Raw genomic sequence first — 26,431 nt, forward strand, 5'->3', positions numbered from 1 at the left:
AACGCCAATGATGAACTTGGACTGTTGACAGGCGATGTGTCAGGGGTAAGCTCGTCAACTGTAACAGCGTGGGGGCTCTGTTGGTGGGGGCTGTTGATAATAGGGAGATGAACCTTGTGTGGAGGCAGGGGCTGTATGGGACATTGCTTCCCCTCAATTTTGCTGTGAACCCTAAACGACTTTCAACAGAGGTCTTAATTAAAAAAAAAAAAAAGTAAGCAAGTACATGAATCCATAAGTGAGACTATGGCAAAACCGTAACTTACCCTTGCAATTGCTGGAAGCATCATCAATGAAATGACAGTTTTTCAACGGTCCCTATTAGTAGGGCGTGACTCAGAAATCTGCAGAGAATTTTTCCTGAAGATCAGATATTCTGTCATAGGAATCGGTCACTTTTTTCAGTCCCCCCAAAACAATCTTGCTGAAGCTTTAGGCAAAGAAGATCCCCAGAAACAGCCCACAGCTCTTACCTACCATTTCCTATTTGTCATTGTCGCAGCCCGCCCGGCCCTAATTGCTGCATCCTGTCTGACCAGAGCTCACGCTCTAGCCGGCCTGCCTTCTTCAGTGACCGTCCACGTTTACACTAGAGTAGCAAGCACTTCCTGGCTGGCTCCTTGCAGACAAGGAGCCTCTGTTCGCCTTGGGACCGGGGAGGAAACAGCCTCTGACTGTCCCCGCGGCTGAGCGACTGGCCCCAACCCCAGGAGAGCAGACTTTGACACCCATATTTCTGAGCACTGGATGGGGAAGCAAAGCAATCAGTTAGGATATTGCCAGCCTTTTAAAAAAGCAGCACTTAGCAATAGTGTTTACAGGCTCACGTTTAAGAAAACAAAAATGCCTGTCTTCCAAGAATTCCTTTTAAGTGGTTTGCGAAGGTGTGTCCTTCCTAAGTAAAGAGCTTTTCACAGGAGCTCCTGCTGAATAATGGCGGAGTCTTGTTATGGCCCTATTTGACTTGGGCGGTTGTGTTTCTGTCCTGCTTGAAGCCTTCAAAAATACTGTAGGTACATGTGGGATTATACTAGTTTGCTTGGCTCCTATTTTAAAAAAAAAATAAATAAGATAAGAAAAGAAAGAAAAAGATGAAGAGAGTATTCTTGCCTGACTTAGAGGTTAGTGAATGGAGTGTGGCAGGTTTGTGGTGGCTGGTTTGCTGGGCTTCAACGGATTCAAATCCTGCTTTGAATCGGGGTCAAACTGAGGCCTTTTGTGAGGGGCGATCCTGAGGGGCCCGCGGGCTAGGGAGGTGGAGGGGTGACAAGTGTTCTAGGGCCCTCGGTTGCTATTGTCTGGCGCACAAGCTCCAGCCACCGGACTGCTTTCTTCCGTGGAGGGAGCGCGGCGGGGGGTGGGGGGAAGCCCGGGAAGGGCTGGTGCAGCCCTTTAGGCCTGACCGCCCCTCCCTGCTCCCCACTCCCACCCCACTCCCCCAGAACCTTCCTGCTGGCCCGGAGAGGGCCGAGAAGGGACGCGCTTTGCGGCAGGAACAGGAACCGGCAGTGGCCCGCGGGAGCCCAGGCCCTGTTGGAGGCGAGTCGTTAATGAGAGCTGACTGAGGCTCGGAGGAGAATGCGGGCCGGCCTGGGTTCCGCCCTCCATGCTAATGAAGAACGCAGCGAGGTGGATAATTAAGGGCAGTGATGTGAATAATTCCACACCGATAATCCAAAGGTAATGAAATGCATTATGAGTTTTGGGGACAGCAGATTTGCTTTACCAGCCAAGGCTGCTTTATGATAAAATGAGCTTGGCCTTTTCGAAGCGCGGACCAGCTGACTCTGGGAGGAGCCGGCGGGGATGGGGAGGACCGCGGGGGATGGAGGAGGAGCCCGGCCGGGATGGGGAATTCATTCGGCCATTAGAGTCAACAACGTGTGGGATGCTCGCAGCCCCGGCTCCCGGCCGGGGAGACACCCCCCTCGGATTGACTGGGGGAGGGAGAAAGCGGGGGGCAAAAAAAAAAGAAAGAAAAGAAAAGACACAGGCACACTGAAGAGTCTGACCAACCAACCACAGCCATGTATAAAACAAACAAACGAGCACCAAACCAACCAAACGCGTCGAAGAAACACTGTGAAGACACCCACGGGAATGCTTTTCTCCTAGGTAGTGTTGGAGAAGGGACGTAGGTGATTTCTTTCTTTCTTCTCTCTGCTGTTGTTCTCCGAATTTTCTTCGGTGAGCTTGGATCATTTTCATCCTGAAAAAGGGGAACGCACTTAAAAAAAAAAAAAAAAACAAAAAAACAAAAAACCATGAACTTGACTTGGCAGAGTTCTTCCCATAATGCCAACTTTTTGACTCATGTGGATGGGCAGGGCATCCAGCCAGGCCGGATTTTACTGTAGACGTTGTGAGAGGTCCCAGCAGCCCTCTTCTGGATAGAAAAGATTTTCTCTGTCAAATTCAGACTGTATGTGAATCTCTCTGGTTCTGCTTTTCTGAGAGCAAAGACACAGAGACAGATTTTGGCTACGTGTTCTCCTTAGGGTATAACCGATTCCTACCATATGTAGTAGCTTTCTGGAACCTCGTCTGCACTGTGTTTCTTCCTTGTGTCTTCTAGTTTTCAAACTAGTTATGAAAATAACACTGGTAAATTAAATGGATTCTTGATTTCTTGATTTCATGAAGTCATGGGGCTGGCCGATCTGCGGGGTTTCCAGTGGATCTCTGGGAGGAGATGACTGATTATTTCTCACTCTTACTAAGAAGACAAGTGGTGGGAGACTTAGTAGCAAATTCTTTATTTTATAAAGATTTCTGGTTAATGAGGATGATCTGTCACCTAGAACTAAAATCTGTATTTCCCTCTACAAGTGTTTGGGTTTGAAAACACTAAAAAAGTCTTTAGGAACTCTGAATATTTTGTTCTCACCGCATCGCTTCTGGTATGAGATTGGCCAGATGTTTGTGCTGCTGTTGGCCATGACCTTGTTTAGGGTTGGGTGGGTGATACCAGAGAGTAGTGTCTCTTGGTTTTACTGAGTTGAGTTGATTAAAATGCTTACTGTAATCTTGCAATATCATCCAGATTTTCAGGTTTTGTCCTAATAATGTACACATTTGCACTAACATATATCACACTTCTATATGCTATAACGTGTATATATGTATATATGCTATAATGTGTGTGTATATATATATATATATATAAAACGTATATCGCACTTCTATATGCTATAACTGAGAAATGACGACTTCGATACCTCAACAATTATTAAAAGAATTAAATAAAACGTGGAATGTGAGTCATACAGACAGGCAAGCGTCTCTGACCTACAATGCTCACTGGGCAGAAGCCGAAGGATGCCTGGGCGACCTACAGCCCCTCTGGGCACTTCCTCATACAGTACCTTAGGACATTAAGTGACTTATACTGTGCTGAGTGAGATATAACGCAGTGGTATTGTTTTGTTTTGTTTTTGAGGGATGGACAGTCCAAAAAACTACTTTATCAGGAAAAAGTATAAAACTCTGGGTATGTGAACTCCAAAGCTGCAAACTGTCAAAAAAGAAAAATGCTGAAATAGAGACTTAAAAAGCCTTCCTTTCCTGTTTCGTTCCTTGAAACCTGTGACTTGATCCCATGTGTTTGGCGGGCATTCTCTCCTCATTGTCCCCCCATATTTCCCAGGGTAGGGTGTGAAGCACCTGGAGAGCAAGGCTCCAGGCTTTCCAAATACTTTTTTTTTTTTTTAAAAAACACGTCTTTTATAATGTATTAATGTATTCTTAGTTGAAGGAATTGACTGATACTTGCTTTTAAGCAAAAAAATTTTTTTTGAGTATTGAAATTTTTTATTCTGGTGTCTCCAGAATTGACCATGGAAAAAACAAGTTTCTACATTTAAGAAGTTTTATACCAATTACATGAATTGTACTTTTTATAAAAGTCAAAAGGAGATGTTCTGCAGAGAACAAAAGATATGCCAAGAAGTAGTGGGATGTGAAAACCTTGTTCATGGCAGACTAGCAAAGATTTTAGTTTGGTATTCTCTAAGCCCAAGATTGTAAACTACTCTTAACTACACAGAAGCTCTAATGACATAGAGAGTTTTGTGTAGAAACCCTTGTGCCTCTGCTCGGCACATTTTCTACCTTTTTTTTTTTTTTAAGTTTTTTTCATTTATTTGACAGAGACATCACAGGTAGGCATAGAGAGAGGGAAGCAGGCTCCCCGCTGAGCAGAGAGCATGATGAGGGCTGGATCCCAGGACCCAGAGATTATGACCTGAGCCAAAGGCAGAGGCTTAACCCACTGAGTCACCCAGGCGCCCCCATTTTCTACTTTTTAATACGTGAAATTAATACAGATACTTGGGAGAGGTTGTGCAAGACTATTGTGTTTGCAAGAAAGGCACTAAAGGTGATAGTATTTGGAGGTGGGGACCTTCGGGAGGTGATTAAGTTATAAGGGTGGACCCTCACGAATGGGATTAGTACCATGAAACCAGGGTGTCTTGGTGGCTCAATCGGTCAGATCTTGATCTGTGTTGTGAGTTCAAGCCCGCGTTAGACTCCGTGCTACTTGTGGAGCCTACTTAAAAAAAAGGAAGGAAGGAAGGAAGGAAGGAAGGGAAGGAAGGAAGAAACAAACAAACCCAGGAGAGCTCCCTCACGCCTTCCACTGTGTGCAATCACAGTGAAAAGGCACTATCAGTGAACCAGGAAGCGGGTCCTCACCAGACACTGAATCTACCAGCATCTTGAGCTTAGACTTGCTAGTGTCCAAGACCATGAGAAATAAATTTCTGCTGCTTATAAGCCGCTCAGTTTATGATACTTCATTATAGCAGCCAAAGACAGAGGGATTACTCTGTGCTTAACGACTGACTTTTTAAGTTGTATCAAAGATGGAAACCCTAGAGGAAAAGATTGAAATATTGGACTGAATAGCGAAAGCAAAAATAAGTTAAAAAGTAAATTACAAGGCAAATGATAAATTGTAACATGTACTTACCGTAAACCTTTTTGATGCTGCCAACTATAGCTGAGTGTTAACGCTATGCACCATTTTTCTTTCTTTTTCAGCTGTATATCTGATCCAGGTTGGCAGATCTGGCCAGCTCTCTCTGTGAAGTGAGAGCCTATCCGTTAACCTGTGGGTCTTGTGTTCTATTCCATCAGAGCAACTGATCCCAAAAATTAGTCTGGTCTTAAGACTGAGGGTGGAGAGAGAGCGAAGTATTTGATTTTTGAAATTTTATTGTCATTTCTATATGTTATCCCCACCCGGACTCTCAGATAATGTTTATGGATGAGAACTTTGAAAATGTAAATTTGTTTGGTATGATTTGCTCTTCTTGGATGACAACAACAAAATGCCGCTGGCCAATGGGGAATGATGACTTCATTGCCACTGTGTCCCTGGGTCCAAGTCATATAGGATTGGAAGGACAATTATACCTCTTTGCAAAAACAAATGATTCTCTGCAAGTATGTAGTTTAAATGAGCTCAGTTTGGAGAAGGCTCTCGAGTTCTCTGCTCTTCTTGGTGGTATCCTTAACCTGGGGGAATAACGAAAACACCCGGGTCTTAAACTGGCAACATCATTTTCTAGCTGTGGTCTCTTTTGTGACGCAGGAAAGCCCCTAACTTAGAGATTTACCTCATAGAACTAAACATCCTATTAGTACCGAGTAATACAAACCCATTCTTTTACTTTGGAATGTGCTAGATCTTGTAACATCATCTATAATATCATAGAAATCGAACAGCTCTGGTAAATGAGCTATGAATTGAACAACAGGAACACTGTTTTAAGGAAACGTGGGTGCAGAATATATATTCACAGGGGAATTCTCGATGATGGGGATTACCTACTGTGATGTTCTTGAAAAAAGATTATTTAAGAGGCATAAAGCAAGAAAACTGGAGGGCAAGCAGAGGAAATCATCACTTCTTGGCGATAGGTAAGGTAGGGCTAATTCATGTCATGGAGCCCTTCAGATGATCACCTTGGGTTGTGGGGTCCTTAGTGCCAGCAACCAGGAAGATGGGGGGGAGAGGGGAGCAAATCCCAAAGATTAAAAAAAAAACAAAAACCAAAAAACCTGTTTGTTCCGGTCATGTTATTGTATAGTAAGTCACCCCAAAATGTAATGGCGTAACACAATTCGTTATTATCTCTTGCAATGCTGTGGAATGGCCTGGTTGTTGAGCTGGGGGAAATACAGCATCACTATTTGTGTGACCTTGCCCCCTGACAGCTTGGGCTTCCTTACAGCATGGTGATCTCAGGGCAGCCTGATTTATTTTTTTTCTCTATGGTGGCCAGTTTCTGCCAGAGCAAGTGATCTAAAAAGTCAGGATGGAAGTTGCCAGTCCTGTTGAAGGTTAGCCCCAAACTGGCATAGCATTATTTCTGCCATTCTGTTTTGACCACTGGCTGGTCACAGGCCCACCCAGATTTAAGAGGAGGGGAGATTAATCACACCTCAATGGGAAGAGTGGCAGAGAATTTGCCGCCATCTTTAATCCATCCCCATCACTAAGGTGATCTTGAAAGGTGAAGGAAGAACCCAGTTAAAGCCCAAAGAAACTAAGTAGCAAAAGGATGGTTTTTCCTTTTTACTGTGTATCTTTGTTGCTTCAGTAATCAGAGAAGAATATGAGGAATTTGGAGATCTTTCAGAGAGGAGAGCCCCCTACAGAGATGACTGAAAAGTTGGGAAGTGAGACCTGTAGAAAGGAATGAAAAGAAGTAGGATCAATTTGGCCTGAAGCAGGGAAAACAGAGGAGTAGCTGAATAATACAGGATGAAATAATAATATTCTGAAAATACAGGATGGATATTATGAAAAAGATGTCTGACCATTGAAAGGTGAGCTAAAGGGACCAGGCCGGAAACACTAAGGAATTTCCCACCAAGTAATGGGCATCTCTGGCACCGTTTTCTGAAGCTGTTTGAAAGAGAACCCATTTTATAACTCTGCAGAGGACTTAGGATTCGTTTTACTGAAAATAGAAATGTTAGACCAGATCGTCTCCTTTTTCGGTAACAGAATCATTTTTTTGAATGAAACTTTATATAAAACAGATGAAGGGTGGGGTTGTTTGTGTTGAAGTGAGAGCCTGCCAAAGCCACACTTGTTCTTCTCCCATCCCTTATCTCCCCAGGTGGCCCCCAGAGTCACTGAATGAGACACAGGAACCTGACTAAAGATAGTTTGAAAAATTAAAACCGATAAAGAGTTCCCTAACTGTTCCATAAAAGCTGTGGGTGCCTGGGAATTTTTTTCAAGTCGAGGCGAGGCCCTGAGGGCTTTGTGAAATTGCTGAAATCTCTTCCTGGTTCAAATTTGTGAGATGTTGTTACTCCTGAACTCGGGTTCCATTCTTTCCTGTGTTGTCAAATGGCACTTTTATGTTCACCTTTTAGTAGCACGTGTGTGACAAAGTGTACCAAAGTATAAGGAAAGTGATGGCTGACATTTTTTCACCTTTTGGTAAGTTAACAGTTTGACTTCATGAATGGTTTCATTTCACTAACAGTCGATGACACTCGGGGTTTTCTTTATTTTTATTTATTTATTTTTTATTTTTATTTTTTAAGATTTTATTTATTTATTTGACAGAGAGAAAGAGAGCGCGCACAAGCAGTGGGGGGAGGCAGGCAGAGGGAGAGGGAGAAGCAGGCTCCCCGCTGAGCAGGGAGCCCGATGTGGGACTCTTGCATAAAATCTTTGCAAAAAAAGAGAAAAACTTAGCACAACCACCAAGGTTGTCATCTCACTATTACTCTCCAGATAGCTTCATGAATAATCCATGTGCTTTGGAACTCTTCCTACACAAAAGGATAAAATATATTCTAGCACCATTTTAAGTACATGCATATATTGTTATAACTTTTGATACTTGATAAGGTCCACATTAAAAATGTAAATACATACCAATTTCACAGTTGATACAACTTCTCATTTCCAGGTAAACTGAGCACCTGCTATTTTTATTCCTCTAACACCAAGGCCATATGTTTGTTGGTAGAATATATATTGGAAAAAAAAAATACACAACTTCATTGAAAATCAGGCATAGTCAGATATTTAAAACTCCACAACCATGTTTTTGATAAGAAATATAAAACAAGATGGCACAGAAAAGTTGAAATACAGGGATGGAAAAACATTTACTAAGCAAATGCTAACAAAAAGAATCTATAGTATTCTTAATATCAGACAAAACAGAATTCAAGGGGAAAAGGACAATATCAGGCAAAAAAGAATTCAAGGATTAAAGAGCATAGTCCGTATTGACAAAAGTAACAAATCACTAAAAACTGGTGGCTTCATGAGTTTTTGTGCACCTGAGAATGTAGCTAAGACAAACAGACACATATTGTAGCATTGTCTATGGTTACAAACATAAACTAAAACAAATCTAGAATTCTAAATTCAAATTCTAAAGAATTTGAAAATTCTAAAGAAATCTAGAAGCCCATCAACTGGTGATTGGCGAATATTAACACTTTGAAATATTCTGTAACAGTTACAGAGAAAGGAGGTCAAACTATAGACTAACATAGTTCACTCTTTAAAATATACCATTGACTAAAACATCAACTTGCAGAAGATGTGTACAATATATAATTATTGATGTTAACAAACATAAACTAAAACAAATCTAGAATTCTAAATTCAAATTCTAGAGAATTTGAAAATTCTTAAGAAATCTAGAAGCCCATCAACTGGTGATTGGCGAATATTAACACTTTGAAATATTCTGTAACAGTTACAAAGAAAGGAGGTCAAACTATAGACTAACATAGTTCACTCTTTAAAATATACATTGACTAAAAATATCAACTTGCAGACAGGTGTGTACAATATATAATCATTGATGTTAACACATGTATACACTACTACGTATTTTCTTTGGATACAGAAGTCTTTATATAAATAAATTTTTAAAATTATGAAACAACACGTGCCAAAAGGATGATTGTGGTTACCTCTGGGGAGCCGGGGAGAAGGTGGGTTAGAGTCCAAAGGTGCAGAATTAGAAAGGACTTTAAACTTTATCTGAAATGCTTGCATGTTTTGTTTTTTTTTTTTTTTAAAGATTTTATTTATTTATTTGACAGAGAGAAATCACAAGTAGACGGAGAGGCAGGCAGAGAGAGAGAGAGGGAAGCAGGCTCCCTGTCGAGCAGAGAGCCCGATGCGGGACTCGATCCCAGGACCCCGAGATCATGACCTGAGCCGAAGGCAGCGGCTTAACCCACTGAGCCACCCAGGCGCCCCAATGCTTGCATGTTTTAATAAGGAAAGTCAATTTTATTACTCATGTTATTAAATTAAAAAAAAAAAAAAAAGGATTCCATGATTTTGAAAAGTTCTGAAAGGCCCGTACTAGTTGATGGGTCAAGTTGGATGGCTTTGGATATAAATAAGGAAACCTAATCTGAACAATAAGGCTTGAACAGTAAGGGAGTTTATTATTCCGTATAACAGTATGCCAGCAGAGTAGAGGGTTGATCAGTTACAAAATTCAACCATGTGTCTGCAGCCAATTAAGCTGACTGTGCTCTTTGTCTGTGGGGGCCCAGTGTGCCATGGCTGCAAACAGTAGCCTCCTCGGTAGTGTATGCAGCCTGTTGATTGTATGGGTTGCCCTAAGGGACCTTGGAGACAGCCCTTTTGGTGGATGCTGGGGTCTGAGCTCATGGCTATCTCCAATTTAGGCCGCAGACAGGTATGCGGGGTGCCTTTGGAAAGCCCCAGGGCACAGTAGCCAGGGTCCACATTGGCCAAGTCATCATGTCCATCCGTACCACGCTGCAGAACAAGGAGCATGTGATTGAGGCCCTATGCAGGGCCAAGTTCAAGTTCCCTGGCCGCCAGAAGATCCACATCTCCAAGAAGTGGGGCTTTACTAAGTTCAATGCGGATGAATTTGAAGACATGGTGGCTGAAAAGCGGCTTATCCCAGATGGCTGTGGGGTCAAATACATCCCTAACCGTGGTCCCTTGGACAAATGGAGGGCTCTGCACTCATGAGAACCTTAGCACTACCCCTTCCCATCATATTCATGCCCACCAATAAATCCAAATTCCTGTCAAAAAAAAAAAAAAAATTCAACCATGTGGCTGAAGACCCAGGATTTTTCCATTTCTTTGCTTCAGTGAATTTTGAAGAAATTTACTTGAAATTCTCTTTGCATTCCTGGAGTTAGTTGATTCCTCAGGCACATAGCAAGATGGTTCCAGCAAAAAATCTCCAGAACAAAATAATAGTAATAAAAGAAGAGTAAATAGGGTGCTTACTATGTGCCAGCATTTTACATACATTATCTCATTTTTTTCTTCTTAAAACTGCTTTTGCAGATGAGAAAACAGAGGCACTGAAAAGCTCTGTAATTTGTTGACTATTACATAATTAGTAAGTGGTAGATTCAAACCCAGTTAGTGTGGTTTAAGAATATATGAACTTGATCTCAGGGCTCTACGCTGTATCTGCTTTTTCTTATGACTTTTTTTCCTTCCTTTTCTTCTCTTGTCCTTCTCTCTGAGGAGTAAGGAAACTTCTTCCAGAAGCTTCCCAGCAGACAACTCTTCACGTCTCATTGGCACATGCCCATTCCCGAACTGATTACATTACCCTTTGCCCAGACCACCCCTGGAGTTGAGAGTAGAGTCAGCTTTCCCAGGGGACATTACTGCGTGGGAAAGTGTAGACACGTGAACCAAATTTGGGTTCTCTTTTGAAGGCAAATGGGTGGAAGGGAATTGATGCTGAGAAGATAACCAACAGTGTCCAGTAGAGGTAACTTTTATTGGTCTTTGCAGCTCAATGATTCATTCATTTGAACGCCTGTTATGTTTGGCATCCAAGTGCTAACAATCCAGGAACCATATATGGTTCAAATCTTGAGGAGAATAGTCTGGGCTGGAGAAACAAATCTGAGCATCATCAACACAGAGATTATAGGTGTTTTGCATCATGGGATTGGAAAGAATTCCCACAGAAGAAAGGACAGAAGTTTGAGGGAAGATGGACTACAATAAGATTTAATGTTTCCATCTTCCATGTGATTAGATAAAAAGTTCCCTTGTGATTTTTAAAAAATTATAACTGTAACTGGTATGTTTAACTGTTATTAATAAAATAGCTACACATTCACGCATTCAGTTTGTTTGTTTTGTTTATTAGTTTGTTAATTCATTTATCCTAAACACCATGAAGAATCTTGTTCTTCATAGTCTACAGTGTTGAAGAGTCCAATAACCAAAGCTTTGCAACAATAACTTAAAATTGTCCCCAACTAAACCTAATAGATGAAGTAATCTTGTCCCTGTGATGGTAACAGAAATGTGCCCTAGGATATATATGTCGCCTATTGACTTTGCTTTGCGTGGATCTTGAACTCAGCAATCGGAAGAAATGACTCTTGTGAATGTTAGCAGGGCTGACCTAATAAGCCCCAGAGCTCAGTGGCTTAATCCATGGAGGTTTATTTCTTGTGTACGTGGTCATCTAACTTGGGTTGACAGGGATTGTTCCCTTTCATCCAGCAGCTCCGTCACACCCTTGAGCCTGAAAGACCCCATAGGGTCCTCAGCAATTGTCTAGCAGGTGAGGGAAGAGGCAAAGAGCATGGGGGATTGCATAGGATGGGCCAAGACTTGGGGGGTGAACATCACTTTGGGCTCTCATTCCGCTGACCAGAGCTCAGTCACATGGTCACGGCTAATTGTAAGGTAGTTGGGGAAATGTCGTCTAGCTATGTGTTCAGGAATAAGAGGGTGGGTTTAGTGGGCAGCTGGCTAGTCTCCAACATACAATGGATGGCGTGAAACATTTCCACCATGTTAAAATTTAATGTCTTTATTTGGTATGTTTACTGTTTCTCTCTGATATTTTGTTTCCGTTTGGAAGAGATCTTTCTTACACTACCTTTCTCCTCATTGACGACAGCTTGGGCAGTAGGTAGTAGTATTTCATGTTTCAGGTCCTTCAGAATCCTCCCACATTTGCTTTTGTTATTTCCAGTTATTCCGTTCTCTCTTCAAAGTCCTCTGCCTTCCATTTTGCAGACTTGCTTTGCAGTCAGAATGCATTTGATGTCTCCTCTGAGGCTTCAGGAGAAATTTTTCTGTTTCTCAGACTTTTGACATATGGATCAGCTATTTTAGGCATCTCAAAACCTAAACTCTGCAGTAAATGAACACGCCTTCAAAAATACACAGAATTATTTGATTAATTAAAGCAAATCTCAGAAAGGCACACACCTCTTAGAAACTCTCCCATGTACTACTATATTAAATTCAATGCTGGTAACTTGTATTTAACATGATGAGTAATAGAACTTACAAGCTTAATTCTAGAAAGGCCAAGTAAATAAATGTCCAGAAACACAATAATTCCCAAGAAACAATCATGTCCCCATCAACTATCATTGTTAACGTTTGAGAATTAACCAGCACGGTTTTCATAGGAACCCAGATTGATTGGGTAGAAACCACACCCAGCAGAACCTCAGAAGAAACATCCTTGACCTTTTAGATATATCGATATTATTATTTTTTTCCTTGATGTCATTGCCATCAAGATCAACAAAGGGCTTAGGGACACATTAAGCTGCAGCTGTTACAATTAATTGTGCCCTTGGAGCCTCAAGGCAAGGCCCAGCGGCAGTGGCTAGCCCAGTCCTAGGGAGGGTGTAGTTCTAATAGGGACTCCTTGGCAGAGTGCTCTATAGGTCCCTCCCTGGAAACAGTCAGTGGCTGGCTTAGGTGGGGAAGGGGCCAGTCCTGGCCTGAGGCAGGGCTGGGGCTGGGCCTGGGTGGTGGCAATCTCCTTGGCTTGGCCATCAAACCCGTACTCAATTACTCCGGCTGGGTGACTCAACTTTAAGCCGACTGGGAACCACAAACAGGGCACCTGACAACTAGCTGCCATTTTATGAGAGTGGGGCTTGAGGTCATCAATTAGCATTTTCCAGAACGTGTTCTACTGGCTCCCTATCGGAGTGACGGCTGCACTTTACCATGGCAAACCAATGCTAAAACATTTGATTTTCCTGCAAATGGTGAGCCTTAGTCTGCCCAAAGTTTGACCAACATTTTGCTTCTCACATCATGCCACGCAAATGTTGTGCAATATCTTAGTATTTAAAAAAAAAAAAAAAAAAGTTTAGGGGCACCTGGGTAGCTCAGATGGTTAAGCCTCTGCTTTTGGTTCAGGTCATGATCCCAGGATCCTGGAATTGAGTCCCTCATTGGGATCCTTGCTCAGTGGGGAACCTACTTCTCCCTCTCCCTCTGCTTGTGCTTTCTCTCTCTCTCTCTGTCAAATAAATAAAATCTTAAAATAAAAAGTTGAAATAACTTGTTTTATGGCTTTGCTCTAAAACCAGAATTAGACTCTTAATTGCTGTATGAAAAGAATTCTAGGCAGAATTAAATTAAATTTGATTATCTGCTGAATCTAAGTACATCTTCCTTATATTGTTCTCACCTCAGAGGGATAATTAATTAGTTATTCCACTAGGTGTTTGTGGAAAAACAAGGTTTGGGTGATCTCATGCCAAGCAAATGCCCAAAACGAAAAAGAAGAGTTCATCATTTTATAACCTGTCTCTGGGTAAGTGTAAACCTTGGTTTAAGGGAGCCAAGGACCTGGGGCAAAGCAGGCTATCAGGGGAATCAGATGGAGATGTCAGCAAACACTTGAACGATGTGTGCCAAGCCCTGGGGGAGAGGAGAGCAGGAGAGGAGCACCCTTCCGTGCAGGGAGGTTGGTCTTAAAAGGGTTTTTTGGTGCCTTTTTTTTTTTTTTTCCCTAGGTGGAGTCTGTCTGCCCTGCCTCTTGATTATACAACACATTCAGCTCCATTAAACAGGTCACTGGCAAAAATGAGCAAAACTAGAAGTTCTCTAGGTGGAAGAGAAATAGGAAAATTTGGGTTGGTCTCGTGGAACTTCAGCCACTCCCCATGTTCTCCATGCCAGCCGAGAAAGCATCTTTAAGCAAAACACAAGTCAAAAATGGCCACAGCATCACACACCGGGCTCGGAAGCTCCACCATCTATATGGTCCGGCCCCGTAGGACAATGTGCAGGGAAGGAGACGCACAGAAAGCTCAGGTGACCAGCTGGGATGCGGAGTGGCTAAGGTTGGCCGCTCAGGGAAATTCTGAGTCTTTCTTTCTGGGGTCTGTGGGGTGGGGTTGGGGGGTGGCATTGTGAATCAGGATTTGGCCAGGCAGGCTCTGACTCACTTATCTTCTACAGATAGTGCTCTGGGTGCCTGGGGACAGGGAAGCCACATCACCAAAATTTCCAGCTGTCAGCATCAGGGTGTTTCCTGGTTGTTTTCCTTTTCACCACTTAAATGTTCACTTGGGTGTTTTCAAGCGGGGAACCTTTGAAACCTCTCCTGGTTCAGTGTCCTCAAGGGAGTAGTTAGCAGTTGAGGTTCTATAACAAACCGGCTGCATTTATGTCTAAAAACTTTTACAGGGCCTTTTAAAACGTTCTCACCGAATCACTCAAGATTTTATCAGCACGAAGCATGTCATCCACACCAATATCCTCAGAGCCTCCTCATGAATAATGTGACTAACAAGCGTCATGTGTGGCCGCCTGGCACCCTGGGAGCTTCATCAGCCTGACTCCTCAGGTAACTTCCTGGCAAACATCCTTCAAGATGGCCTCCGCCTTGCCTAGGGACAGTAAGTCCTACTATGAGGGAGAATCGAAGGACTTTAAATTTTATTTCGCCTGGTTTTTTGTTTGTGTGTGTTTGGTTGTAAAAGACTGAGGTAGATTTATCCTTTGACAGAAGACCTTGAGAAGGGACTAAATCATCTTCCCAGCTAGCTTATCCTTCTCTCTCCCTCCAGCCACAGGGGAGGACACAGCAGTTGGGGGGACAGGGTTGGGGGGTTGTGGGGTTGGAGAGTCACCATAACTGCCACCATGTTCTCTAACCTCTGGGCTCACTCTGACCTCCTACCATACTTGTCCAAGAGAAGGCAAATCCCCATCCCTGTAAAAATCTCTCCAAAGAGACTTTATGAAGCAAATATGGATAGACACTCCCCAGCTCTCTAGAACAGAAGGAAAATGTAAACTATAAAGACGGACATATTTACAGGGGCTGGGTCCCATATGCTAACACAAAGATGTCTAGACAGAACTCAGCTCACCTGCCCCTTCACAGAGCTTTCTCCCAGTCCCACCTCTTCCCATACCCTTTGTCTATGAAACTCTGCCTACTTTAATGTAAGATCCAAAGTTCAGCCTCCTAGTTCTGCAAATTTACAGTAAAAACAGCAACAGCAAATATTTAAACCAGCAGTAACAATATGAGGTAGTAAGAGGACAGTCACTCCTCACACAGATCCTTCCCTGGAACAGAGAAGTCAAAGTCACCAGCTCTTCTTGCTTTATAATCTGACACAGCTTTGCTGCTCTGCGGTATCAGTAGGCTAATGTATAACGTTGAGTATTTAAAGTCGATGTTCACCAAGCACTTGCCACACTCAGGGCACTCTGCTGGGCACTCTGTATTCATCTAACTGCTTGAGTTTTACATCTCTCTGGTGTTGTGGCAAAGAGCAGGTAATTGGTTGTGACATTTTGTAAACAAGCAGAGACCCTGGCAGGTTGGGGATCTGTCCAGTCACCATGGGTGATCCATTGTAGGGTTAGGTTTCTTTTTTTTTAAGGTTTTATTTATTTTTAAAGGATTTTATTTATTTATTTGACAGGGAGACACAGAGCGAGAGAGAAAACACAGGTGAGGGGAGCAGGAGGGGGAGAAGCAGGCTCCCCGCTGAGCAGAGAGCCTGATACAGGGCTTGATCCCAGGACCCTGGGATCATGACCTGAGCCGAAGGCAGAGGCTTAACCCACTGAGCCACCCAGGTGCCCCAAGATTTTATTTCTTTATTTGACACACACAGAGAGAGGATAAGCAGAGGGAGTGGCAGCCAGAGGGAGAGGGAGAAGCAGGTTCCCTGGGGAGCAGGGGGAGCCCAAGGTGAAACTCCATCCCAGGACCCCAGGACAATGACCTGAGTCAAAGGCAGTTGCTGGCAAACTGGGCAGGGAGGGTTGCAGAAGGTCTGATGAGACATGTGTGAAGGTGGACACCATATACTCTCAGGGTGGAGACCTCTAGGTGATCCAGAAGACCAGGGCAGCACCTGTGTAGTAGGGTCAAGGCCATACATGAAGATGTGTGGTCCAATCGCTGGTAGTAACATTTAACACCAATGAAGCAGTTAGTGTGTACTAAGTGTCGCTAAGCACTTACGCATTAACTAATCCAGTAATACTCAAACTTGAGCATATATCAGAATCATGGCTCTTAGAATGTGGATTGCTGGCCCCACTCCTAGAGTTTCGGATTCAGGAGCGATCCCTCTCTCTCCTTTTCTTCCTAAAGCCTCTCCTTCGTCCTATGTCCTGTTTGGGTCCCTGTCTCCCCAGGACTTCTCTGCCCATGCTAACTATGTTATCTCCCCTCTGTCCTCTTCTGAGTGTATTGTTTAGGGCACTTACTAGATCTGGGTTTGAATCCCTCAGATTGATTTACTGGCTTCGTGAGTGTGGACAAATCATTTTACATTTCTGTGCCTTCATTTTTTTTCTCATTGTAAAATGAGAACTGTAATACATTATTTACTTCATAGAGCTGTTGTGAGGATTAAATAAATAAATATATAGTGTAAGAAATGTTATATACATATATACATACATATACAGTATATATTATGCATATAATTTTAGAAATCATAGTTTACTTATTTAGTTGTGATAAATGATTGCCTTTCTTTTGGTTCAAGTTATAACTGTAATTTAAAACAAAAATTGATGTGTCTTTATTATTAGGTCTTATGGTGGGAGGATCTGAGGACACTCATTGGGAAGCCTGCAGGATAAGTGATAGCAGGAAACTAGAGAAGTGGATGGAACTGTAGGAAGGCCTTGGCTGTGGGTTGAAGGAACATCATTCGTAGGAGGACATCAATCATCTCTGCTCATTAGAGGCTTCTCTCAGTAAAGACAGGGAAGGAAGGAGCAGATCTTAGAGAGGAGACTTTGAAAATGAAGAGATTCAAAAGTCCTTTAGCAGACAAAGGAGATGATTTATTGAAATCAGGTTCTCCAATATAGATGGCAACCAAAGCAAGACCTAGGTGGCCCCTTGAATGGCCAAACCAAGAGACCAACTTAGAATAATATGGGAAGAAGACACCTCCTCTGAGTTATGATTTCTGGCTAGGAACGTTACTTCTGGCAAATCCGGTAGGCCATAGAAAACGAGTCAGGGGCGCCTGGGTGGGTCAGTGGGTTAAAGCCTCTGCCTTCGGCTCAGGTCATGATCCCAGGGTCCTGGGATCGAGCCCCACATCAGGCTGTCTGCTTCACAGGGAGCCTGCTTCCTCCTCTCTCTCTGCCTACTTGTGATCTCTGTCAAATAAATAAAAATCTTTTGAAAAATAAAAAAATAATAATAAAATAAAATAAAAAAAAAACAAGTCAGGGCATAAAGTCAATGTCTACGGCTAGTTAAGAGCCGTAGGGTCCAGAGATCTGATGGCGTCATGGAGGCTACCGCTCCATCACTGAAGGCTCACCTATAGGCCAGTAGGGAAGACTCTTAGGGAGCAAGATAGGGCAGTATCTTTTGCATCCCAAGGATCAAGCTAGGAAAGGGGTTTGCAAATGGGACCAGTTACATAATTTTCATGCCCCCGGGCAAAATGCAAGGTCAGAACTCCTTGTTCAAAGAGCAGGAGAAAAGTAGGTTAGATGTATTAAAATAAGAGGTGTTTTCTTTCTGGGGTCTATCTTTCTCTTAGCCTGTCATGGTGTGTTTTGTTTTTAATTCACTGTTTCAACCCTGGAGCCTGGGGACATGCGGAGGGCGAGTAGAGACCCCTTATGGCTGTTCCCCTTGCTCGGTGCTCATGCACGCACAGCTCATCATCTCCTAGGTTCTCCCTCCCAGCAGCCCCTAGAGCCTCACAAGGCCTCTAGCCAGGGGCAATAGGTCGAGGGGGGCATCTCCCCTTCCTACAGGCCTACCACCCCAAATTTCAGTAGACAGGGGGTCCCTAAGGGTATTGCAACTTCTGCATGAAACCCTATAAAGTGTGTGGATCAGGCTGAGCAAGAGGCTCATCTACCCAATGTCCCTGCGTCTATGCTGGGGTATAACCCAGGGCAGGGACTTGGGGCTGCTTCTATGCTTAGCCCCAAGACTCTACAGGATCTATGAACCTGAACCCACCATCCCTGTTTCTATACCCAGATCCCTGGCAGGGTTAACAGTGGTCACTGGGTGGGGGTTGCAACGGTGGGGCGGGGATGGGGGTAGGGGCTCAGGGTGCTGGGGGAAGGGAAGTAGGTGGTTGAGAACCCACCCCTGGGAGTGGTCAGGCAAGGAAAGCTGGACCATTGCTTCTGAGCAAACCCCCTCTCCTCCCTCAGCCCCCACATTCTTCATTGTTCTATTGGGCTTGACTTCAAATACAAATCCAAAGACCCAACTATTAAGAATTTCAAGGCAGTGGTTGCAGAGTGTTAAACCCCAAAGGAGAAACCCTTCCAAGCAGGAGGTCCTGTGTACCACCTCTGGTCAGACACCCATGAAACCATCCTTGGTTGCAAGAGAGAGAATTTATCTATAGTTCAGAGCCAGGGGAGAGTCTGGGGTGAGCAAGGGGACCATGAAGCAGGTTCTGAAAAAGATTAGGGCTTTCACCAGAGTGGGAAGAGCTGTCAACCCAAACCCACTTTGGAGTAAAACTGAGTTGTGTTTTTTTTTGTTTGTTTGTTTTGTTTTTTGCCTCCAGCCCCAGTAGGTGGGAAAAAAGCAACAAAGTTTGAGAGTTTACCTTGTACTCAGTTCAGGTACCTATAGTTTAGCAAATATGCTCAATTTTCGTCTTCTGGGAAACTATTTTTATGTTTCCTTTCTTAGTTTCATGAGTAAAAATTTCTCAAGAAGATTGCCAATCCTGATTTGGCTGGACAAAGAGGACAGGGAGGTTTTCCACATGGGGCTGACAGACAGGGCGTCAGTGTCTCTCTGGAGGCCAAGTGCAGGGGAAGGCTGGTACTGACTCCACCCTTGGGTGGGGGGTGGTCAGCATGGATGGACGCGTGGGCAGGGGGAGCCCCAGAGGCCGTGGACACTCTCAGCTACAGATGCTGCTACTTCTGTTGGACTGCTTGCTCCCACTGGCCCCTCTTTATACACTAGAGATGACGATCCTGCAATGAGAGTCATTTTCAATCTTCCAAAGCAGACTACACAAGGATGGGCGTTTTTCCTTCCCAGGGTCATTTTGAGGACTGTGCACCCATTCTGCTGGTCCTGAAGCCCAGCGTGCTAGAGGAGAAAGAGTTTGGACATTTAAAGGAGTCTGTTCTGGAATAGCATTGTGGCTTTGCCATGGTTACAATTCTCTCCTTCCTTCCTGCTTGATGGTGGTCTGTGCTAAGTGCTGGGGATACAGTGGGAAACAAGGCAGAGGCACAGTCCCTTCTCTGTTGGCACCCACAGTGGACAGAGCACCAACCATTTATTACCTGTGCCGGTGGGAGGAGATAGCAAGAGAAATCAACCTGGATGAGGGGTCACTGACAAGGCAGGCACTTCTTCCTTGTCCTCCGTTCTAAACTGCAACAGTTGGAGGTCATGGGCGTCCAGCCTCTGGCACCAGGCTTGGTCCATGGTGACACCATGACAACTCCAACCAGCTTTGGGATTCTTCGTGGGAAACGGTCACAGAATCAGCTTCAAGTTCCACGGAGGGTCCTGCTTTCTTATCCTACCTCCCCTTTGCCTGTAGTCATGATCTTTTCACACCGGTGAACCTTGCTGCCTCTCCCGAGACGGAGCTCCCAGGAAGGCAGGAGCAGGTGTTAACCTTTCTGACTCTCCAGAGCACCTACAACAAAGCCCTGCACACATTTACGGCTCAACAAATGTTGTTCAATTAAAATGAGTTGAATAGGGGCAACTGGGTGGCTCAGTGGGTTAAAGCCTCTGCCTTCGGCTCAGGTCACGATCCCAGGGCCCTGGGATCGAGCCCCACATCGGGTCTTTTGCCTGGCGAGGAGCCTGCTTCCTCCTCTCTCTCTGCTTGCCTCTCTGCCTACTTGTGATTCTGTCTGTCAAATAAATAAATAAAATCTTAAAAAAAAAAAATGAGTTGAATAATGAAAATGAAAAAGAGTCCCGGAACAAAAAAAAACCCTAAGCAATCCAAAGAACGAGAAAGCATGATGGGAAGAAATTAGAAGCTCTTCTGCTATTCTGATAATATCTTCGTGACTTCTTGGGAGACCAAAACCCCACATAATGTTATACTCCTTGTCTGTCTTTTCCTCTGATAGAAGGCAGAGAGGATTAATGGCAGAAAGAGTATTTAGTTGGGGTTTTACTCCAAGGGCTCCTTCTTAATTAAGTAGTGAGGCATTAATTAAAAATCTAATTAATCATAATAAGCGGTTGCTGCTGTGCTCGGCAGTCACTTCAGACACAAAGCGACTGGAGCTCTGAGCTGCATGTCAGCGAAAGATCCTCCAGCCTCCAAGCAGGTGGTGAAGCCCTGAGCAGGGAATCCTCCTGGCTCGTCAGTTTGGGATTTCCTCTCCCAGCCTGATCTACAGAGATGGATTTACCGTGGAGCTGGTGACCCTTAAGGTTTGGACCTCTTCCTTCATGGCAATCACAAGATGAAGGCCAGGCTGAGACATGGGGGGCGGGGGAGGGGGGCTCGTGAGGGCACTCCAGAGAGTTCGCCAATCATGGGGTCAGGGAGTGGTGGTTGGATCAGAACCAGCTCTGTTGCCAGAAACCAGGTGCCTATCTGTAGTTCCCACCTACACACCCACAGGAGCCAGGTGCAGCCACTTCCCTGTCTGCACCTGCAAGGTCTAGCAGCTGGCTGGGCCCCGAGACTGGTCCCACCCCGGCTGGAAGGACGTGAGCAGCTTCCTGCCTAGGGCACGCATTTGGCTCCAAATCACATCCTCCTCTCTACTTTTCCCTTCCCCTGGCCTGTCCGGCACGGCTCGTTCTTTGACCCCTCATTGCTCCCAATCCTTGGTCGTAGAGTTCCTCAACCCAACCGGAGCCCTAACGTTTCGCTCTTCTAGCCCCAGCCCCTTGCACTCTGCCTACGATCCTTCCATCCTGCCGTCTCACCTACACCAGGCAAAGAAGGCCAGCCCCCAGAGTAAGGGCTGGGGATACCCCAGGAAAAAAAATGGGGAAGAGCTGTGACTGAGGTGATGTTGGAAAGAGAAATCCAAAAAGCCAAAGAGGAGAAGGGCCTGGAAGGAGTATGCATTTTGTCCCTCTTGGACCCTGAGCCAAGAATAAGCAATAGTCAGAAATTCTCTCTAATAATGTTCTAGAACACCTATCACAGAGCCTATCTACCCAGATCACGTATGTTTCTGCGGAGAGCGGAGAGCGTTACACCTTAACAGAAGTCAAGTCCGCACTCTTCCTCCGGCATGAGGGAAAGGTGCTAAATCCGGGCAAGGGTTAACCATTTCAGGAGATTATATCAAGCTTGGGTTTAACTTTTAAACTAGATGCTAGAGGGCATATCTTAACTGTCATGCTGGATTGTGAATTTCAAGTTTGGGTGTGGAAGCTCTGCCTCCTTTCTCTATAATCTACCCAGGTGCGCAGAGGACTTCAAAGCTGGTTCTAGAAGGAGGCTGTGGTGAATTAGCTCTGGGGGAAAAAAGAAAGAGAGCAAAGAAAGTGAGAAGCCAACGAAATCCTCCTCGATCAATTATCTTCACATTAATGTTAAGATTCCAAAATCTTTGTCGTGTGAGGCTGCTCAACATTGAGGACTTTTCCCATTCCAGGGGATGATTGTGGGTCTGAGAAGCTCTGTCCTTTTCTGCAAGTGATTCTAATAGGAAGTTTACCCAGGGAAAGTTTGGACATTACACTAAGTGACTGAGTGGGACCTGTAGGACCTTGGTCTGTCCCCCAGCCTAGTACACTATACATTCTCAGACCTTGCTCCTTGCTATTGTACTAACCATCTACTATGATTTCCTAATGGAGAATATAAAATGTGATCACTTTAACATCTGCTTCTCTCCTATAAAGCAATTAAATTAATGAGCATAGTGCCCTTTTTTTAAATGAGACAATGCCACTGCCTAATTGACTAATATTCAAAAGAGTATATACTTGGAGTTGTATTTTTTAACAGTGATAGTGGGGCTCGATTTCATTACCATATGGAGAAAGAAATTCCTCCTTTTAAATGTCAATATTTGAGTCCTACTAACAGTCAAAGGGGATTTATGCATTTAGCCTAAAGTATATTTTACCTCTTGGCATTTTCAATGACTTGTGGCCCATGAATCATGAAAATGAAATCTTAAATCCCCAAGAAACCACCAGAAATCAAAGTTGGCATTTAGCATATTTCACGGTAATTATTCCCACCCCACTCCAAAATGAAAATGTTTGTTTTCCCCAATTTGTTTGCCTTTTTCATTTATTGACATTTTGGGAATTTCCACATTCAATTGCCTGTTCTCCAGAGGGTAGAATAACTGAAATCGGAGTTTGGAAAGTCCTGTATATTTAGTCAGAGAACAGGAAAGATCCTCAGAGAACAGGAAAGATCAGACATTCTCTCATTTCATAGAGGTTCCTCATATTTTTTTTTCTAGGAAAGATGATTTCTACTAGATTGTTTCATAACTACAATACATAAGACTTAAAAAAATCTAGAAGTTCTAACAGCTTTCTGGTGAAAGTATCTACCGAGCTTAGTCATTCATTTTCCAGGAAACGACTGCACCAAGGCAACTGGTTTAGCCATTTGTCATGCTACCCCCGAGCTTGCCAAAGAGCTGAGCTAGAATTACCCTGTTTCTATTCTCCCTCATATCATTTTAGCAACTAGTACTGATTCTTGCTACTTATTTCCAATCTCTTTTAGTCTGCGGGGACTTTTAGTCTTGCCTAGTTTCTCATAGAGGAGATTCTTGGTTTCCCTTTGGTGTTCATTCTCCCCTCATCCACTTAGAATGTGTTAGCAAAGTACGGTGTTCTACCCTGTTCCCCTCACCCCCAAAGGAGAATTTGTACGTCCCAGTTTCCCTTGCAGATTGTTGTGACCACGTGACGGAGTTCTCACTGACAGAATGGAACAGAAGTGCTGAGCACAACTCCTGTTCGCTCTCGTAGAAGAACTTGGCTCACCCTCTGCTTCCTCTCCTTCTCTCTAGGCTGTCAGTTGTATGGGGCATTGGTGAACCTGTGGTGGCTATTCAAGGGAGGGAAACATCTTATGAGACAGGAGGAGCATTAAAATGAAAAAAATCCCTCAGTGTCTGGACAAGCCACACACTTGCCCTGGACCACTTGCCCATCTCTAGACTGTTACCTGAGAGAAAAGTAGATTCCTTTCTTATTTGAACCGTCTTATCGTGAAGTCTTTTTTTGTTACAGCAGCATCACGGATACTTGGCCCTGAGTAACACATTTCTTCAGCAAAAGAGAGGACGCTACGAGCGCACTCCCCTCTAGTTAGGTCCTACATAAGTTTTGCTTTCTGTAAATCATGTGTTAAGAGACATAAAGACAAAGCAGAGGTTTTCAGATGAGAACAACAAGAGGGGTGAGGGGTTCCAAATGGAAGAAACTGGAAAAGTGTTCTCAGAGTACGAGTGCTGTTTCCAAATGTCTGAAGATCTGGTATGTGGAAGAATGATTCACCTCATTCTGTGTGGTTTTCGTGGATGGAAGTAGGACTCAAGGTGAAAACAGATTTTGCTTAAGACAAGTAATTTTTCTGGGGGCACCTGGGCAGCTCAGTGGATTAAGTCTCTGCCTTCAGCTCAGGTCATGATCTCAGGGTCCTCCTCTCTCTCTGCCTGCCTCTCTGCCTCCTTGTGACTTTCTCTGTCAAATAAATAAATAAAATATTTAAAAAAAAAAAGACAAGGAATATTTCTGGCTGTCAGCTCTGCATAGAAATGGAAAGGGCTACTCTGAGAATGCTGAGTTTCTTGCCCGTGGACACCTCTTAGCAGAGCCTAGATAACCATTTGGCTGGATCTCATAATGACTATATGCCATGTGTATATTACATAAATTGTCTCCAATTCTTAGAACGACAATAAAAAGTACATATTTTTTAATCTTCATTTGATAGAAGGAGAATCCAAGTCTCAACCAAGTTAAACCTTGCCAATGTCCTCAGAGCTAGTTAATAGCAGAGTGCCTGTTTTTTCTACCAGCCACCCTTAAAGCTGATTTACAAAATGGCTTAAATATTTCTTTTCAGATCAGAAATTCCACTGTCTTTCCTGAATCTTTGGTGGAAGTCCGAAGTATCAGAGCCAGAGACATCTCCAAAATGTTGGTGTGCCTTATCTTCTAAACTTTAACTCAGTGGCAAACTTACTTTGAGCCTTCCTTTCTATGTCAGAAATTGCCAGCAAATCACCAAACCATTTTCCTTTTTTACTTGGCATGCAACAAGAATACAACTTCCAGCTTCTGTTGCAGTGAAATGTGGGCAAAAATGATGTGGACCATTCCTAGATCTGGCCAGTAGAAACCTCCCATATACTTTCTTGGGTTGCTCCTGAATATTGACCCATGGAGTGGCCTTGCCAGTTGAGCATTGAAGATGGCAGAACTTTTCAACCTTGATCCCAAAACTCTAGCCTGGTAATCCAAAACTGCTCAGCACAATGTAAGCAAGGGAGGCATAACCTTTTACTGTGTTTGAGCCTCTTGATATTTTAGTATCTATGCTAACAGCATTGAGCCTGTTTCATCTAACACTTCTTATCCTTAGCCACTAAATAGCAAAGATTGTCTCACCCCATCAGAGGACTCTGTACAGGGTCCGTGTTTACTGACAACTCTACAGAGGACTCTGTACTACAGGGTCACCCTGTTTACTGTTTACTGACAACTCTACTGGGCTGCTTACTTTGTAAGCCTGCAGTATTCAACCCTTCTGGGTTAACAAAGCAGAACTTTAGTGCAGTTCAACCTAAAATAATAGAAGACAACTGATTCTGTCCCCTCTCACACCTTTGACACCCATACAACTCTTCCCAACTGATAAAGAGGGATCAGCTTCTCTTTACAACAACTTCAGAGATTTTCAAATACATAGAGATCTGCCATAATTTGCCAAACGGTTGACGAATGGTACAGTCCTCCACTGGTTGGTGCTGTTAGAGTTTTCAGTATCTTTTTTTTCTCCCTTTCTTTTCTTTTTTTCTCTTTTACTTACAGAAGAAAAGCTGCATTTCCCAATTATTTAAAAATTGGAAGATTTAGGGGCACCTGGGTGGCTCAGTCAGTTAAGTGTCTGCCTTCAGCTCAGATCTTGGCCCCAGGGTCCTGGGATCCAGCCCTGCATCAAGCTCCTTGCTCAGTGGGGAGCCTGCTTCACCTTCTCCCTCTGCCCACCACTCCCCCTGCTTGTGTTCACTCTGTCTCTCTCTGTCAAATAAATAAATGGACTCTTCAATTTGAAAAAATTTGGAATATTTAGCCACACTCACACTGCAATCAGCTGGTATTGAGGGGATCGTCTTGAGACCAGTCATACCTTCTCCAGCTCTCCATACATCTAAGACTCCTTTTATCTCAACACTGACATGTCAGATGCCATGTATCTTTGTGAATCACATCTTTAAATATCTGGCCTTACAGGCCATTTGTACTTCTCTCTCCGTGTTAACACTGAAGTAGAGTGAATGATTAACAAAGAACTACCACTCTGAGAACTGCTTCTAAAGGAGATAGAACTCCTTTGGAAGACAGTGAACCCTTCGTGTGCCTTGGCAGGAAGGGTCAGGAAAAGTCTCTCCATTATTATTGGTACAGAGCCTCCTTGTGGGAGCAGAGACCTAGGATATCAAAATTACTCTTTTTGGTCCCCAACTTGCTTTCAGCAACACAAAGTGTGAGATATAAAGCAAAGCTTTGAGAGAGAGAATAGAATTTTGTTGTTCCACTTTTAACTGAAAGCCCAAAAAGTGAGTATTGATTGGTTTGACTGCATCTAGACAGTTAAGCAATTTTCTTCTAATGCCCCCCCCCCCCAAATCCCCAAACTGTAGCATTGAGCTACAGTTGTCACCATTAACCTCTTGGATGTTGGGCAGGTTCAGGTAACACACCCACAAGATGAGAGAAGCCAGGAGCTGGAGAAGAACCCAGAACAGAAGACCTTCACCTTTCCACTCAGAGGTGGTCGTCTGTGAGAGGATGAACATATGCGCAGCTGTTCCGGGGTTCCGACTCAGTCAGGGAACAACACTCCTACAGGTGTAGTGTTTGTTCTCAAAGTTCTGGAATATGCCAAAGGTTAGATGTGTGCATAAGTTTCATATGCAATGGTTTCCTTTTTCAAAAGTCTGAAAAACAGTACAACG

At 43.8% G+C, this 26,431-nt stretch overlaps 1 long non-coding RNA gene across 3 annotated transcripts; it reads left to right on the forward strand.

Annotated features, from left to right (window-relative positions):
- The first annotated feature begins 1,365 nt into the window (after window positions 1-1,365).
- Window positions 1,366-26,387, forward strand: LOC309863734. Of its 3 annotated transcripts, none has more exons than XR_014311218.1 (4): window positions 1,366-1,680; window positions 13,801-14,101; window positions 14,477-14,636; window positions 26,162-26,387. It is a non-coding gene; the product is annotated as an uncharacterized lncRNA (long non-coding RNA). The 3 variants fall into 3 exon arrangements; XR_014311219.1 differs by lacking the exon at window positions 26,162-26,387 and adding an exon at window positions 23,255-23,882; XR_014311220.1 differs by lacking the exon at window positions 26,162-26,387 and having other exon boundaries at window positions 14,477-14,926.
- The last annotated feature ends 44 nt before the right edge of the window (window positions 26,388-26,431 follow it).

Source organism: Mustela nivalis (genome assembly GCF_964662115.1).
Source record: "Mustela nivalis genome assembly, chromosome: 4".
NCBI lineage: Eukaryota > Metazoa > Chordata > Mammalia > Carnivora > Mustelidae > Mustela > Mustela nivalis.